Raw genomic sequence first — 17,151 nt, 5'->3', positions numbered from 1 at the left:
GTGGAAAACTTTACAAAAAGAATTAGTGTAAAGAGTATGTAGGGTATGGATATCCATATCTGAGAACAGGTTGTAGATAGTACTGATAGATTTCCCCTTATGATGATTTTTCAACTTGAAGTGGTTAATCAAATGTGATGTAATGACTGGGGTAATTGGTTCTCATATAACGTGACTTTTGGGAGTGTGTTGGATATTTTCTGTTTGTCGTTCCAGATCTATTCTCCTCTCTATTCTGTGCCCCAAAGGTTGAACTTTATAACCCTCATCAGTTTGGGTCCTTCTGGCCCAGGATGAGGGGAGTAAAGAGAGAAATGTCAGGGAAGTTATTCTTCTAGCTCCTTCCTTGCTTGTCCTCAATTTGTCAGTGATCTTATTCTCCTATAGGGCACAGTTTCTGTTAGGCGTCCCTTCCTACATTATAACTACAGCTATAGCTCTTGTCAGGTTATATTAACTGCTCCCCCCTACTTGTACTTACAGGGCTAAAGGTGGGTAAGCCTCCCTGATTGCTACCTCTGGGTGCTGCATTATTTCTTGTTGGTTTTCCTGTAGACCTCAGATCTTTGCAAATAGTTTCTTTATTAAAATCTCCATGATAACTTCCTTTGAGTTTGTATTAAATTGAGGACTATTAACTTGAGAGAAATACCTCAAAGTATCATGAAGTAATTTGTAACTCTCTACTTTTTCTCAGTGAATTCATGCTATAAGCAACCATAGCCCCAAAACATTTTTGCTTCTAAGGACTAAGCTTAATATTTTCCACTGAGATTTGCTAGAGTAAAATTTTGCTGTTCATGTAAGTTGCTTATAAAAGGATTTAACTTTAAGTCCTTTTGAATGTCTTTATAGATTCCTTGGAGTTCTGAAAAAGATCCTTGGAGGATTTTCTTGGCTTTCCATTTGTTTGTATCAAAATAAGAATCAGAGGAATAACCCCTAATTGCTCAGCCATGGGGCAGTCAGGGCACATTTCAACATGTCTGTGATCAGCTGCAGAATCAGAAAGAATATCTCTGACATGCCCTCTCTGCCTCAACTGCCATAAAAACTGTTTTTTCATTCTATTCATCCTAAAACTCAGGGGCAGCAAGACTGAGAGACAGTGCAAGAGCAATAATACCTTTAAACTTTTTCTAGGACAGTTAGAGATTTAGATTATGATTAGCACACAACAATGTATTGGCATTAGATGCTTAAAGGGAGTTAGAGGAAGAAAATACTTTCACCAGTTGAGTCGATCATAGAATTCTTCATAAAATAGGAAACATTTGTGTTAAGTCATTAAAGGTGTATATGTTATGACTATTAATATTATTAATTTTATTGTTATTTTATTTATAAGGTAAGAGGCATTATTGAAAGTGCAACTATAAACAAGGGCATTAGAGTGAGTAAATGTAAATAAATATGAGAAGCATTCAAGGGATAAAGTTGAGTAAACCAGTTGAAGTAGAGGCTCATTTTAAAAGATTAGTCAAAGATATTTGATAAGATAGACTGGAATCAAATTAATAGGTATAGTAATTGAATATTTTTGAGTCAGAGCATGACAAGAACATTGGTGGTACTGTGGGAGTTTACTCTGAAAGCATCGTGCAAAATGGATTAAGGCAGCAGACTAAGGCTGTTACAGTAGTCTGTGTATGAGGTAATGTAGGTCTGAAGTGGTCTGGGTGCAGTAAGAGGTTGAATGGGAAGAAAGCATCAAATAAGAAACAGCTTATAAAAGAATTAATAAAATTCAGGCAGATGCAGTTGGTTTTAATTTCAACCCCCTTAATACTTTAGTTAAGCCATGTAGACTTTTCAATACTATGTTAATTTATTTTCAGTATAGATGATTTTACTCTTTCCTAAACTATGTTTTGTGAATGTAATATTCTGGAGCCATTTCCAAATTCCACAAGCTATTAGAAAAAAAATCAACAAAAAATGATTACATAATTTGTTTTGCCTGAAACCTTTCACTTCTTTCAGGAAGAGTATAAGCTAATTACATTGGCCACACAAATATTGATTGTTCAATTGTGTGAATAAAAGCTGCAGTTACTATAGGGCTTGCAAAGAGACAAAAATTACATCACTAAACTCAAAGGAGTGATAATGACTTCACCCCCTTTTAACCCTATGATGTACATATACTTCTACATTAGGCCTTGCTGTTAAGAACAAGGCAATAAATAAATAAATACACAAACAAACAAATAAGCTTATATAATGGTTTTATATAAAGAGATCAAAATTCTTTCTCAAAGAAGAAGTAGAAGGGATGTGTATATTTTGAGGGCAAGAAGCCTATAATTTTGACTTTATTAGTTCCCCAATTACACTGCAATAGTTATTTGTAAATTGTTGTAAAATAATAATTCTTTTATAAACTAGATAAACTAATACCTAGTAAAACCACATTAGATTTGTTTATTTTAAATTTTAATCAAAGATACCTCTGCAAAGTCAGTGAAGACCTGGTTGAAACTAGACTAAAACACAGAAACAGACTTCTTATAATACCTAATATTCCAGCTGCAATGCTGAAAGTAAATAAGAAATTTAAAACAAATCAACATATGTGCTAGATTTCTTAGGGTCAGATCTTGTACCTGTGAATACTCTCATTTTCCTAAGAACTCTTCATTTTATACTTGACAGAAGAACAGTTAACACCCAGAGAAAAACAGTTCATCGACATTGGGCTAAGGTCATATCTCAAATTTCAAATTTCAAATTTCTCATCACCCATCAGTACTCAAACCTTCTTGGATAGTTCTGGCAAAGCTTGCTGAAGTAACATGACAAACGACCAGGACTGTAGTTTGTGCTTCCTGTATCCTGGCAAGTGCTTCCTCCTTATAAAAATGGATTTGGAAGACTTCCCAGATTGTGCTTTTCTGCACTCTAAAACATGAAGGCTGTATCAACCTGCTGGATGGGATGACAGAGTGTATTCATAGCAAGCTGAATCTGTATTCCCCCTGCCCTTCCCCACTCTCCTCTCGATGCTTATAAATCATTTTGCTAGATGATTACTATTGAGCATCTATTTTTAAGATAAATCTGGAATTTTACACAGTTGTTGATTTGCTAACGTAAGGCTTAATAGAGGACCAGTGAGATGCCATATTTATTTTAAAAATGAATAGTTTCTTTATCTTTTTTCTGGGAAACATTTGCAGATAGCATCCCTAAAGTGTAGTTTCTCTATGACAATGTATCTACTAAATGGAAAGAGCCTCTCATGGCATCATATGTCTGGATGACTGAGATATTTTCAAATGATATGTTACTGGATTACTTAAAGCAACTGTTTAAAAAATTGTTTTTACCTTTTAAAATATCTATTTCTAAGTTGTATAATTCTAAGTTATCTTGCACCTTCTTTTTTTGTCCTGACAGGAATAATAATTCACCATTTTCTTGTATCATTAAAAGAACATCACTATGAAAGAAACCTAAATGATTGCAGATACATTGTTAGGTGTATCCGTTTATTGTGCACTGAGAGAAGAGTGACTCTGCATCAGTTGCTATACATTCTAGGAGGGCTCAATGGTGTGTGTGTGGGGGGGCATGGTAGTGAGAGATATAACCTAGCACTATAATTTGGGAAAAAAGTTAGAGTTTACTCAGTAGAAGATCTGTCCATGTTATTGTAGGGCCCCTCACAAAATATCAATAATGGAATCCATCATGGGGGAGTTTGACAGGACCTAGCGATGTTCAAGAATCCCAAGACACAGTAAAAAGGGCAAGGCTTCAGTTCTGAAGAGGATGGAGAAATTCAAGTAGTGAACCAATGCAGAATATGGGGCTGAGTCACCCAAGCCCAAATACCATCCTAAGCCATGACTTAGAGGCCCCTTGGACATGCTCAACCCCAAGTCTGGTTGGCAGTACAGTGGATTTAGGAAAGTTGGGGAGCCTAGAACCTGGGGTTGGAATAACAGGACTAAAAGTCAAGCCCTAACCTGTAGTAGGTGTGAGTTTACTGATGCACCTTGTATACCTCAGATTTGGCTTAGCCATTGAGGTCTCTTAACAAGATGTAGCTATAAGAAGCTAAAGAAAACAAAGACAGCAGAAAAAAAAGCTGGAACAACAAACATTAATACCTACTGTGTGATTTAGGGGCTACTATACTAGGCTGGGATCAAAACAATAGTTAGAAGACATAATTTCCTTCATTTAGCAATATTGTTGGGAAATCCAACTTCTAAACAAATCAGCCAATCTGAAAGAGGTGAAACACTTCAAATGGTAATCCAATTTTACACGTTAAAGATACATATTTAAGAGACAAATTTTAAAAATTGTGTTTAGAATTTTAATGGGATTATTCTTGCCATTGCCACTTTCAACCTCAAAACCACATAGCTTTGTAAAAGTCTCATGGACTCTCATGCAGTGAACCTGGGAACACATCCTAGCTCTAACCTTCTACAAGTGTCTGGTTTGGTGAGAATTTTGAAAAATTTCTGGGAAAGAATTTTGAGGTAGATTTGAAAGAATATGAGGGATAGTAAATACATAGGATGGACGATCTAGTCAAAGGGAATATTATTTGTAAAGTTCAAGATATATTTGTGATCCTTTTGTGAGATAGAAGAATATGACATTGGTGATGCTGCATTAGGGGAGTCTTTAATTAACTGTATCAGACCATAATAATTGTCAGTGAGTTTTAAAATCAGTGATTATTTTCCAGATTCATTAGGAATATGGTCAAAAATACGAGTTGAACATATGGGATGTAGTTTGGTTGCATTCAGTAGTCACCAAGCTTAAATGCCATACTCTGTTCTTAGAAGAACATGTTGATAGAGCATTTTATAAGAGCCTCTTATTAAAATCATCAATTCATGTCATTTTAAATTCTGAAATGTATCTATACACAAAAATTAACTTGTTAGATTCAAATGACAATGCCAAAGAGCTAGACTGTACTGATAACAATTAATAAGATAATTAAAATTTTATCAAAATGACCAAAATTTGATTTTTAAAACTTGGCTTCAGAAAGTAATCTGTCACTGAATCTCAATGCCTTGAATTAACTACCCACATAATTTTACAATTAGAATGAAAAATATTCATCTGGCCCTTTTATGTTAAGTAAGAGAAGGAAAACCCAGAGATGTGAGCTTCTGTATGTAGAAAATAACAGAATTAAGACTAGAATGTAGATTCTTAGCCTCGAGCCCTTTCTTCTCCATCAACCACATCATTTCTCTTCTTTCTTCTTTTCTTCTTTCTTCTTTCAAAGAGCTCAATGTCCCAGAAAATGCTATAACTGTTTGCTTTAATCTACTGCTGACATGGGTCAAAGGTGTTTTTCTTGTTTGTGTTCTATCTCATTTCCCACCAGTGCTCATATATGGTCATTATTTCCTCTTATCTTTCCCAAACATAGGCTACTAATCAAAGTAAGTTACCCTCAGTGCCACTATCTGTAGAATGGGGGGCTTTTATAAATACCTTACAATCCCCTAGGTTATCAAAGTGAGATAATTAAGTTGTAATGATCCTTATATGAAAGGCAAAACAAGAAAAATCTTAATTACTTTTAAACATTTTTTATTTTAAAATACACATAACATAAAATTTGCCATTTTAACCATTTTAAGTGTACAATTCAGTACCATTAATTATATTCACAATGTTGTACAACTATCACTACTATTTCTAAAACCCTTTCATCACCCCAAACAGAAATTCTGTACTTATTAAGCCATAATTTCCCATTCTCCTCTTTCCCTAGCCCTTAGTAACCTCTAATTTGTCTATTCGATATATTTCATATAAGTGGAACCATTTAATATGTGTCCTTTTGTGTCTGGCTTATTTCACTTAGTATAATGTTTTCAAGATCCATCCATGCTGTAGCATGTATCAGAACTTCATTCCTTTTTATGGCTGAATAATATTTCATTTTATCTCTATACTACATTTTGTTTATATATTGATTTGTTCATGGACTCTTCATAATTTTTTAAACTAGAAATGTCATTTTCTAATATTACATTTGTCTAAAGCCCATAGAAAAGTTAAGGTCCATTTGGTGTAGCTTTATGTCTGAACTTTGGAAAAATACATGCTAAAAATGAAGTTATTACCACTGTCAATAATATGCAATTGGAAATAACTTCAAAGTTTCCATTAGCTGAGTCACAAAATTGGGCTACTACTAATTCATTAATATTATCTAAATAGATTTTATTTTGCATGTTAAAATGTATGCTATTTAAATGAATTTTTATGCTAGTTTAGAATTATAGCCATATAAAGACAATACCTATTCTCTTTAAACATATTAGGGTCACAAATACCTGTGAATACGTCATAAAAATCTTTAACACAAAGGCACGCACACACAATTTCTCAGATGATACTATGGTTCATGGAACTCCAAGCCCAGCCCTTCCAAGTATTGAATTCCAGAGTAAAAAATTCTAATCTTGATGGATATTTAACCCAAAGTTCTGTGAGGTACAGATAGGAGTTGCAAATCACCCCTCAACTCATTCTTCTTCTTAATGCATACTCTCACCTTTGTAGCGCCAACAGAACTCTCACAGCTTAAAATTCATGGCTCATTATGTTCTAATTGTCCTATTGTGGTTGTTTTGTTTTCCTTCTTAAACTGCAAACATTTATGGTAAACAGCCATGGCTTATATTCCACTAAATTTTTCATACTCTCTAGCACACATTCTTTTTTCAATAAAAGTTCTTATTTATTTTACATTTACTAGATAGTTTAAAATGGAGATGTAATACGTCTTTTGCGTTTTCAGTAAATGCCTTTGCTTTTTTTAACAATGATACTTTAGCACCATACTTTATGCATAAAAGATAGTTCATAATTAGTTGTTAGTTTGATTTTTGTTTTAGATTCTTTCTAAAAAATCTTTATTTTTCTTGGTGTTGTGAAAAGATGGCTTTCTATAATTTGAAAGGGAGTGAAGAAGTCATGTGCCATATTTCTTCCATAATTCTTGTTTCGGAAGAATTACACTTGAACCATTAAGTATTACTTAGCTGATATTTTTCAATATGGGCCCACTAAATATTTCTAATATTGTTAAACATTTTAAAGTTCTTCCAAAGTGTGCAAGAAAGTGGTTTCAATACTTTCAGAGAAAAGTTAATTCACAAAGGAAGCTTGTGTTTTATGAGGCTTTCCTGAATTACAGAAATTAAACATGGAAGGACCCATTAGGTCATTCAGTTCATTCCCTTAAGAGTGCAGAATTGCTCCCTGAAGAATATGCACTAGGGCTTTTCTGGAAAGGAAACATTAAAACTCAACTGCAATTGAGATAGTAAATTTGTAATTTATGCACAATAAAGGTTTTTCTCCACAGATATTCATACTACTGCATATTTTAAAATCTGGCTAAAGCATTAATAAAGTGATTAGCAAAAGTCAAGGAGGCCATTTGTTAGTGTACTTCCTGATGAAATAAAAAGCTCCTTAGGCAATTAGTTTGGAAGGAAATGAAACTGAACCCCTAATTCCTCCTCCTTATGCCACCCATCTAAGGCTTTTCCTCTTTGTTCCCCAAAATACAGTTTCAGTGTTCTGTAATTAAGGGGTAATGGTTCCTGCTTGGGAAGCATCATAGATAGAAATTTTCTATTCATTTTTCTTGTTCAAGCATAGTTTTCATGAAAGCCTGTTAGAAAGATAGTGTTCAAAATATTAATTTGACCAATCCATAAGGTCAATTTTTACAAGGATCAAAGTTGTTCATTCTCTTGGGATATCAAAAATAGTTCTTAGCATCAAAAATACTTTCTCATCAAACTACCATGGCACCTGAAAATGTAACCATAGCATTTATTTCTTAGGTTAACTTTTCCCAGCACATTTTTCATAGAACACTAGTCGAGATAATGGTTCTATGAAGAAATTTGGGAAATGCCGAATATTTTCTTTCCTCTCTTAAAGATGCATGATGTCTGACAGTGACTTAAAGACTGAAAAACCCACAATAAAGAGAGCTGCTTAACTTTGAGAAGCCAAATATTTAACCCCCAAATTTTTTTTAAAAGTTTGTGACCATCTATTAATAATCATGGAATATACTTTTGGAAATGTTGGCTTAGAATTATCTAGATTCTTCCTTCAAATTATAAATACCTTGGGTGAGGTAACACCAGTGTTTGTCTCTCAGAGGTTTAATCTGTAGTATAAATCAGTGTCTCTTTGAGGTTTTTTAGTAGGTGGTATTCTAGAAGAAAGAACTGAGGGAATAGCAGGGCAATAAAAGGACTAGTTTTGGGGCATAAGCATTGTCCATAAATTCCTTATTCACTTGTTCAACTTTCATCTATCCTTAACCATGTGGTTAGCAGGAGCCTTTACTTGGGGAGCTAGTGATCACCTTAGGCAATGCCACTGATAATTGTTCTGTTTTTTGCAAAACCACCTTGGCTCTATAACTTCCTGACTCCCTTAGGATAAAATGGTTTCATAAGATTTCTCTTTACATGGCAGATTTCTTGGTTTTGGTTAAGTCTTCAAACTATGACTAAACTGGAATCAGCACGATAGGTCTATTTCCCAAAGCTGAACTCTGGTGTTCTGCTTTCAGCTTGGGGCAGAACAGGACTCAGAAGAAGGAAACAACTAGTTCTCTTTCTTTGCCCAGATCCACAGTAGCCTTTTGTTTCCACACAATATGATAACCTTTCTGGTTCTCAGTTTCATTATGTGAAAATTAAGGAGTGGCGGGGGTGTGAAAAAAGATGACATTTTTAACTCCTTTCAAATTCATCTATGACTAAGACCTACACAGATAAATTATAGGAAACAAGTACAAGAAGATATAAATTCTTGGTACTAAAAGATGGTAAAAAATCATAAGAACAATACTATAACTAGTTGTGTGATATTATAAAAAATATCTTGTGCATTAATGTCCTCAGCTATACAATAAGGAATTAGCTAGTAATTAACAAGAATATTTCCTGTTCCTAGAATCAATAAATTACTCTGTCTGGTTCAGAAATTGAATTTTACCTGTTTCTGGCCAAGATGGAGAAACAGTGACTAGATTTACCTTCCAGACTGAAATAACAACAACAAAAAGACAAAACATGAAATAAAACAGTGATTTTTAAGACACTGGCCATTACACAACAAGACATAGTAATTTCTAACAGACAGGGAGTAAGGTGAACCTTATGGCTGTCCCAGCTTTCTGCCTTGAGAGTGTATCTCAGCTGTACCACAGGAAAGGGAAACCCATTTGCAGTCTGGAGATCTCCCCAAATTGAGGAGACATAGCAGAGGATCTGGGAAGACCAAGGTGGCAAGTACTGGAGAGGAAAACACCACATAGAAAGAGAAACTCAGAGATCTACAGAAAGCCACCTAAATATTCAGCAGGCATGCATGTGAAAAAACTACCTGAGGCTATGGGAAAGAACCACCTAAAATGAGTAAAGGGAACGGTACCTACTGCTCACATGGGGCCTGGGAGAGTGACTCTTTCTACCATCCATGCTGGAAATACTCATAATTCAAGGGGCATTGGGTAGAGTACTTAGTAAAATCTTGCTTGGAAGTAAAGAATAATTAGCCCTAGAATGGGCACTGAGCCAAGCTCACCTAAAAACATCATAAAACAAGACCCAAAATAATTGAACTATTTCAAGTAACAGCATCCCAAAACGAAGTTCAAGTATATTTACTGGAATGCAAAATATTCCTCACCTAACAATGCCTGGCATTCAATCAAAGATATTCAGAAATGCAAAAAGCAGGAAAATAGGGCCCATGATGAGGAGAATAATCAACCAATGGAAACTGACCCAGAGCTGACAGAGATGCTGTAGTTAGCAGAAAAGGACATTAAAACAGTTATTTTGGCTGTATTCTATATGTTCAAAAAGTTAAGTAGAGATTATGGAAGATATAAAAAGACCCAAGTCAAATTTCTGAGATAAAAACTACAATGCGTGAGATAAAAAAATAAACTGGATGGGATTAACAGCAGTTTAGGTATTACAGAAGAAAAGATGAATAAAGTTGAAAACATGGCTATAGAAATGATTCAAAATGAAACAAGGAGGAAAAGAGAATAAATTCTAAAAATGAACAGAGCCTCAGAGTCCTGGAGGATACTTCAAGTCACTTAATACACACATGCTTGGAATCCCTGAAGAAAAGGAGTGGGATGAAAAAAAAATTGAAATAATAGTGGACAAAACTGTTCTAAATCTAATGGAAACAATAAATCCATATATCTAAGAAGCTCAGTGAACTCCAAGCACAAGAAACATGAAGAAAACTATACCTTATAATCAAAGTACTCATAAACAGTGATATAGAGAACATCTTAAAAGCAGTCAGAGGGGGAAAAAATTACATACAGAGGAACAAACACAAGAATGAGAGCAGAGTCCTCATCAGAAACAACTCAAGTGAGAAAATAGTGGAACAACATCTTGGAAGTACTGGGAAAAAATCTGTCAACCTAGAGTTCTATACTCAGCAGCAAAAATATCTTTCAAATACTAAGGCAAAATAAAGACATATGAAAGCTGAAAGAATTGATCACCAGCACATCTGTACTACAAAGAATGTTCAAGGAAGTCCTTCAAGCAGGAGAAAAATCATACGAAATGAAATATAACTGAATGACACTAGATGAAACCCTTTGTGGCTCTATACAAAAAAATATTGGAAATTAGAACCAGATATGTATATTTTCTTATTATTAAAATGACTTTATTTTCTTATTATTTAAATGACTTTAAAGTATAAATTGACTGTTTAAACAAAGATAATATATTTTGAAGTTTAAAATACAGGTAAAAATACAGTGTATGACAGTAAGAGCATAAAGGCTGGGAGAGGAGAAATGAAAGTATACTATACATGAAGTGGGATAATACCACTTGATGGCAGAGACAGTGATAAGTTACTGTCTTATCATACAGCCTAACAAAATTAACTAGCAAAGCATTATAATTAAACGAACAAAGGAGATAAAATGGCATCATCAAGATACCCAGTCTAAAGGAAGCCAGAAAAAGAGAAAAAAGGAAATAAGGAAAAGATGGGCTATATTAAAAATTATATAAGCCTAACTATACTAATAATCACATTAACTGTAAATGGTCAAAACAATTGAATGGCAGATATTGTTGGATTAAATAAAAAAAATCAAGACCCAACTATATGTTGTCTATAAGAAATATACTTAAAATATAAAGAAACAAATAGATTAATAGAGGGAAATAATTATACCAATGCCCACACCAATCAAATGAAAGCTAGACTGGTTATATTAGTATAGGACAAAGTAGATTTTAGACCAAAGAATATTTCCAGTGTTAAGATAGTCATTTCATAATGAAAAGGGGATCAATTCATAACAATCACAAATAATTACTAAATAAGAGAGCTTCAGAACACAGGCAGTAAAAACTGATAGAACTGCAAGAAGAAATAAATCCATAATTATAGTAATAGATTTCAACTTGTCTCTCTGAATAATTGATAGAGCAAGTACACAGAAAGTCAAGTGTATGGTAAATTTGAAGAACACTACCAACCAACTTAATCTAATTAATATTTATAAAACAGTGCACCCAATAACAATAGAATACACATTTTTTTCAAGTGCACACAGAATATTTACCAAGAAATTGAAGTTTAAGAAATTCAGATTTAGATCCCATTTATTATTAAGGTATTTTATTCTTTACTTTTAAATCTTTGTAGCATTTCTTTAAAAAATTAATTTACAAGCATTTATTCTACTTTGCTTATTGTAGAAATGAACTCTTCTAAACCACGTTTTCTTTGGGAATTTTAAATGTAACATCCATAAAATATAGAAATATATCTAATTAAAGAGATATATTTGGTATTTCAAATATGTGTCTGGCCTAAAGAAAAATGTTTCATACCATACTAAAACCAAAGTCAAAACAGCAATTAATATAGAATACTATCACCCAGTAAAATCACTCAGTAGGTTGGAGCATGTTTATCTTTACCAAATATTAAAGATGTTACTAATTTAGGAATTAAGAACACCTTCAAAAAGACGCTATTTTACAAATGTCCTCAATTTATTCATTTTAATTAATGTTTTTTGCTTTAAAAAAAAACTGCTTAGAATATCTCTCAACATTCTTTTGTCAAATACTGACTGCTGTTTTCAAAAGGCCTACTCAGTAGTCCAAGATTTAATAGCATCTGCTTATCTACCACAAAGGTTAAACAGGGATAAAATTGGCAATAGCTTGAAAGAAACAAGTGGAGTAGGGGAGTGAACAAATTTAGGATGGGGGTTGGCTTTAATGTTACAAACCAACTTAAAAGCAAACTTTCAATATTGTTCAGAGGCAAGCTCCTTCAAGTAAATTCTGCCAGTTCAGCCAGGAGCAGGATGGGCTGGTTTTTTATCCTTCCCCCTCCCGCCCACATTCAAAATAGAGAATCACTTGTATGACGCAGTGTATGTGTACAGGAACAGTACATGGTTCAAGACACCACACACCGTCTACACACCTATGGGCATCAGTTTTATCTCAGTCCTCACCAAAGCATGATGATATAATTTTCCATCTCTATTTAAAGGCAAGAAGATTGAGGTGCATAGAAACTCTACAATTTATGTCAGTACAGAAATTAGCAAGAAGCAGAGCCATTTTTCAACCCAGATCTCTAGTGAACAAATCTAATGTTCTTTTCAGGCTTAGACTTTGTCCTCTTTGGGGGAGTGTTATTTTTGTGGCATGCTCCATTTAGTTCCATTCTCAACAGGCTTTGAGTCAACCAGTCCTAGGTTAAGTTCTGCACCAGTTACTCACTGGTTGCTTGATCTGAGCCTCATTTTCTTCATCTGAAAAGTAGGAATCATAAAAATGTATAAATAAATTAACATAGCTAAAGTACTTATTAGAATACATGGGTCACAGAAGACACTTTTATAAATAGTATTTCTCATATCAGTATCTAGACTTTTAATTCCTTGATTTTGGTACCTCTGTGTTAATAAATAAAACTCTACGAAGAGATGTTTCAGATCATTCAAGGCATCTAAATATGGTAATGGACCTAAATGCCTGTGGGGAAGGTATCAACATGTAAGAAAAACATAAAGGTAATTTGGAGCCATTCTTCATAGAATATTTCTCAGGTTAAATGTTATTTATTAGGGAATCAGTCTTAAGAATGATCTGTAATATGGAGATTTGGATTATGGTTGGAGTTTTATGACATTGATAAAGAACTATTGTCTTAATTTTTTTATCTTTGTGTAATTATGGGATTGTTGGAAGACTGATCATTTTTAATCAATCAAGCTTGATTTAGAGAATTCTTTTGATCATATATTGTCTAGAAACAATGTTTTCATTTCTCTCACCCACTTTCCAAAGACGCTTGTTAGCTGATGATCAACAAAAGTATATGACATACATCATGAATATTTGAAATTTTAGTACCTGAGCCTCTTTCTTATTTGTGTTGGCAATCCTGATTTTCTTCCTTTGATAACTGTGTCATCAATTTATTATGATAATTAATGAAGATGTCCCAGGAAAAAAACTGCTTCCCTTAAGTAGATGCTTTTTAAATACTAATAAATAACTTTGCTATTTAAAATTTTCATAACAAATTTATCACATGCAAAACTGCACCATAAATTATAGATACCCATCATTAGTAATGTATAGACTATCCAGTGTCAGACATATTAAATAGAAAGTACCTTAAAATAGCCCTAGTTGCTGTGGTTGTATTGTTCACTGTTTGTAGGCATATTAAACATCTCTGTTTCAGTTCAGTAATGTCCTACTTACTCTGAGTATTTTTTATTCAATTAGTAAGCAACTTGTAATCACTATCACTCTTAACTAGCATTACAAGGGTAAGAGGCTATTAGTTTTGGTTAAGTGAAGCTGGGTTGCAATGGGTTAACTGGGATCATTACCCCAGAGACTGTTCATATCCTCAGACTTCACAGCCCTAGCAGAGGCTAGCTCTGTAATAAGTCTCACATTACATGCGGATTAGATTTGTAGAAATCCTGTAACTCAATAGGTACCTGCCTATTCTCTCCTGGCGTCAGCCTGCCTGCACTGCTTTGCTCTGTAGACATACCTGGCATTCCACCCATGCCTCTCACTTACTAAGTGAACTGGAGTCTGCCTACCAAAACATTGGGGGTATTGTCAGGAAGGAGAACACCCCATGACAGACAAGCAAAGTGTGAAGTTGGGCTTGCAGGGATGCCTGGTTACCTTCCTCTGAAGTGTCCATGCTCCTCTTTCTAACTTCCTCATAACCCACAGCTCTGTTGCAGAGCTGCTGTTTCCAGGTATTTGTAAGCAGAACGCAGTCGCACTGCAACAGGAAGATGGCGTTCTGGCTGCCTTTTCCTCCTCTCTTCTCTCCCCCGCCCCCCTCTGGCCTCCTTGACCGCAAGGCTGACCCACCCCGATCCTCTCTGCTGTCCCTCCTAACAGTGTACCTTGACAAACATGTTTACACTCAAAGGTGGGAAAACAAAACCCAGCACAGAGCACAACAAAAAACAGGCTTGGCACCAAATCCTGGAACAGTCGGTGCACTGATTTCTGGGAGCTGTGCCAGATGCGATAAGCACGGCTATTTTAACACATAGCTCTAGTTCTCAGCACAAATCATTCATTAAATAATTAGCATATTACCTTGTTAAGAATCTTTCAAACTAAGGTAAGGTTTTCCTTCAGGAAGCACATCAGATTGTTTAGCATCTTTTTCTAATTAAGCATTAATCCCTCCCAGGAAGAATGAGTCACTCAAGCAAGTGAACTTTCAAAGATAAGGGATTTCTCCTTTGTAAACTGCAATTAACAGCTTTTAACAGGCAGCTTTGCTTCGGTTTTCCCAGCGGTTGAAGTGATTCCGATGATTTTTTTCTTCTTGCTCGTTATGCAGCTAAACAAACTCCGGAAATGGAGACATGTATGACAAATCGAGAGGTGAGTTGAGTAGTAAGAAACCCAAACCACACCAAACCAAACAAAACCTTGAATTGCGTTACAATCCCATATACCATCTTTCTTAAAGGAGATTTTTCCCTCCATGGGGATACAACGTGGCATTCTGTGTGACAGCTTGGATGCAGGCTACCTTTCATAGGTGCAAAACTTCCCCTGGCAGTCAAGCTGTGACATGTGCCCTAAGTGTAAGTACACTTTTTAAATACAAAAATTCATTTTACAGTTGTATTTAAAAGAAGCTTTGAAGTCTTCAAGTCCTACAATTTTGTACCATTCAAATACTTATTTCCAATTTTTAGTAACAAAAGCAAAGATTAAACCTTCATCCTTCCATGTAGATATATGAATGGGGGATTTATGCTCTCTCTGATGTACCTGGTAATTCTAGAGTAGTAGTCAGTCTGTTCCAAGTGGGTTCTTACACTATTATTTATTTATTTTTTCTTTTATTCTTATGAGGGAAAAGCATAAGATGTTTCTTTCCTGAAAGTTTTCAGGCTTCACCATTTTCAAAAAGGGATATGTGAAAAAAGGGGTGCAGGACTTGTGCTGTTCAAAAAGGGAAATCAATGCTGATTTTTTAATGCATGTTAAAAATAAACGTTTTGTTATTAGGTCTGCCTCAGTTGCCTGAAGGAGCAGTTTTACCTGTGAAATTCATACGGTTGTAGATCTGTAAGGGACCTCAAAAACAATCCAATCTAACTTCCTCACTTTATAGAAAATTAAACTGAAACTAGAGAGGCAAGGTGACTTACCTAGGGTTACACACTGCTTCATGGCAAAGCCAGGACTAGAAATAGGTATGTTAACACCCAATTCAGGAGGTTCTGCTGTTTGGCACACCATGATGTTTGGGAAGAAGTCTCACTCCAGCTGTAGGAAGGCATCGCTTCCTCAGTTAATGATGGGGAATAATTCTCAGTGGTAACAGGCTTTCCTCCAGCTGATATTTCCATTGAAGAACTGCAGGTGTAATTCAAGGAGAAAGGGGAACACTGACCTGCAGCAGGTCCTTTTTAAAATGACGGTCGCATAGATAGAGTGAAAATAAACAAACTGATAAATCAGCAAACTCTATCTTAAAAAGCAGAGCATGGCTGGATTTCAGGTTGCTTTTGTCACTGATGGAGGGAGCAGAAGTTCCTATTTAAGCTTCATGATTACAGAAGTTAGTCAAATACTTTCAACGTACTTTGAAGGGAGAAAAACTTTTGTGTATTTTGAAAAATTATCTATATATTGAAGACCAACTTTTGTTCTCAATAACTTTACACTTTATTACGGGGATAAGATAAGCATAAAAAAGCACAAAAACCCAACTTATACCAGAAGTGCAAAGGAATACAGTGATGTTGGAATTAATTTAATGATATTTAGCATTGTATATGTAAAGTTGATGGTTTATAAGTTGTTACACATGTTGTATTATATTAGTCAAGCTTCTGTATTTGTTTTCTGCAGTTAAATTGTTGATTAAAAAATGCACTGGGAAAATATAAATTTTAACACATACACACACACATACACACTCCTACATTTATATCGATATACCAAAATCCTTGGTATGGTCAGAAAACAACCATGTTAACTATTCTTATTTATTCAGCCAGTATTTATTGAGATAGCTGCTGTGTAGGAAACCCAAAATGTATGTAACATGGTCAACTTTCTTTAGAAGTTTATAATCTATCTTGACGAAATTAAAAATAGAGTGAAAGAGCTAGTAACATTATAAAGATAATGTTTAATAAAATGCCAAAATGAGAGCTTCAGACAATAAGTTACATTAGGCATTTAGAGGAATGAAAGACAATTAGAGCTGTTTTAGTTTGGAGAAGCCTTACTAAGAAATTGAGAATTAAGTTGGGCCTTGAAGATTGCGTCGGATTAGATATTATTTAGTTTCACTACGCAAGAGGGAGGAGGTCTGGGGATATATGTATATGTATACCTATTCACTTTGTTATAAAGCAGAAACTAACACACCATTGTAAAGCAATTATACTCCAATAAAGATGTTAAAAAAAAAAAAAAGAAGTTTGGGGATAGCATTTATGGAAGGAATTAAAGACAGATCTCTATAAATTCACACACAGTTTTATATACATGGTAGATAGATTGCAGTTATATTATG

Source organism: Eubalaena glacialis, chromosome 4 (assembly GCF_028564815.1).
Source record: "Eubalaena glacialis isolate mEubGla1 chromosome 4, mEubGla1.1.hap2.+ XY, whole genome shotgun sequence".
In the NCBI taxonomy this organism is placed as follows: domain Eukaryota; kingdom Metazoa; phylum Chordata; class Mammalia; order Artiodactyla; family Balaenidae; genus Eubalaena; species Eubalaena glacialis.
Note: the sequence above shows the minus strand (reverse complement) of the source record.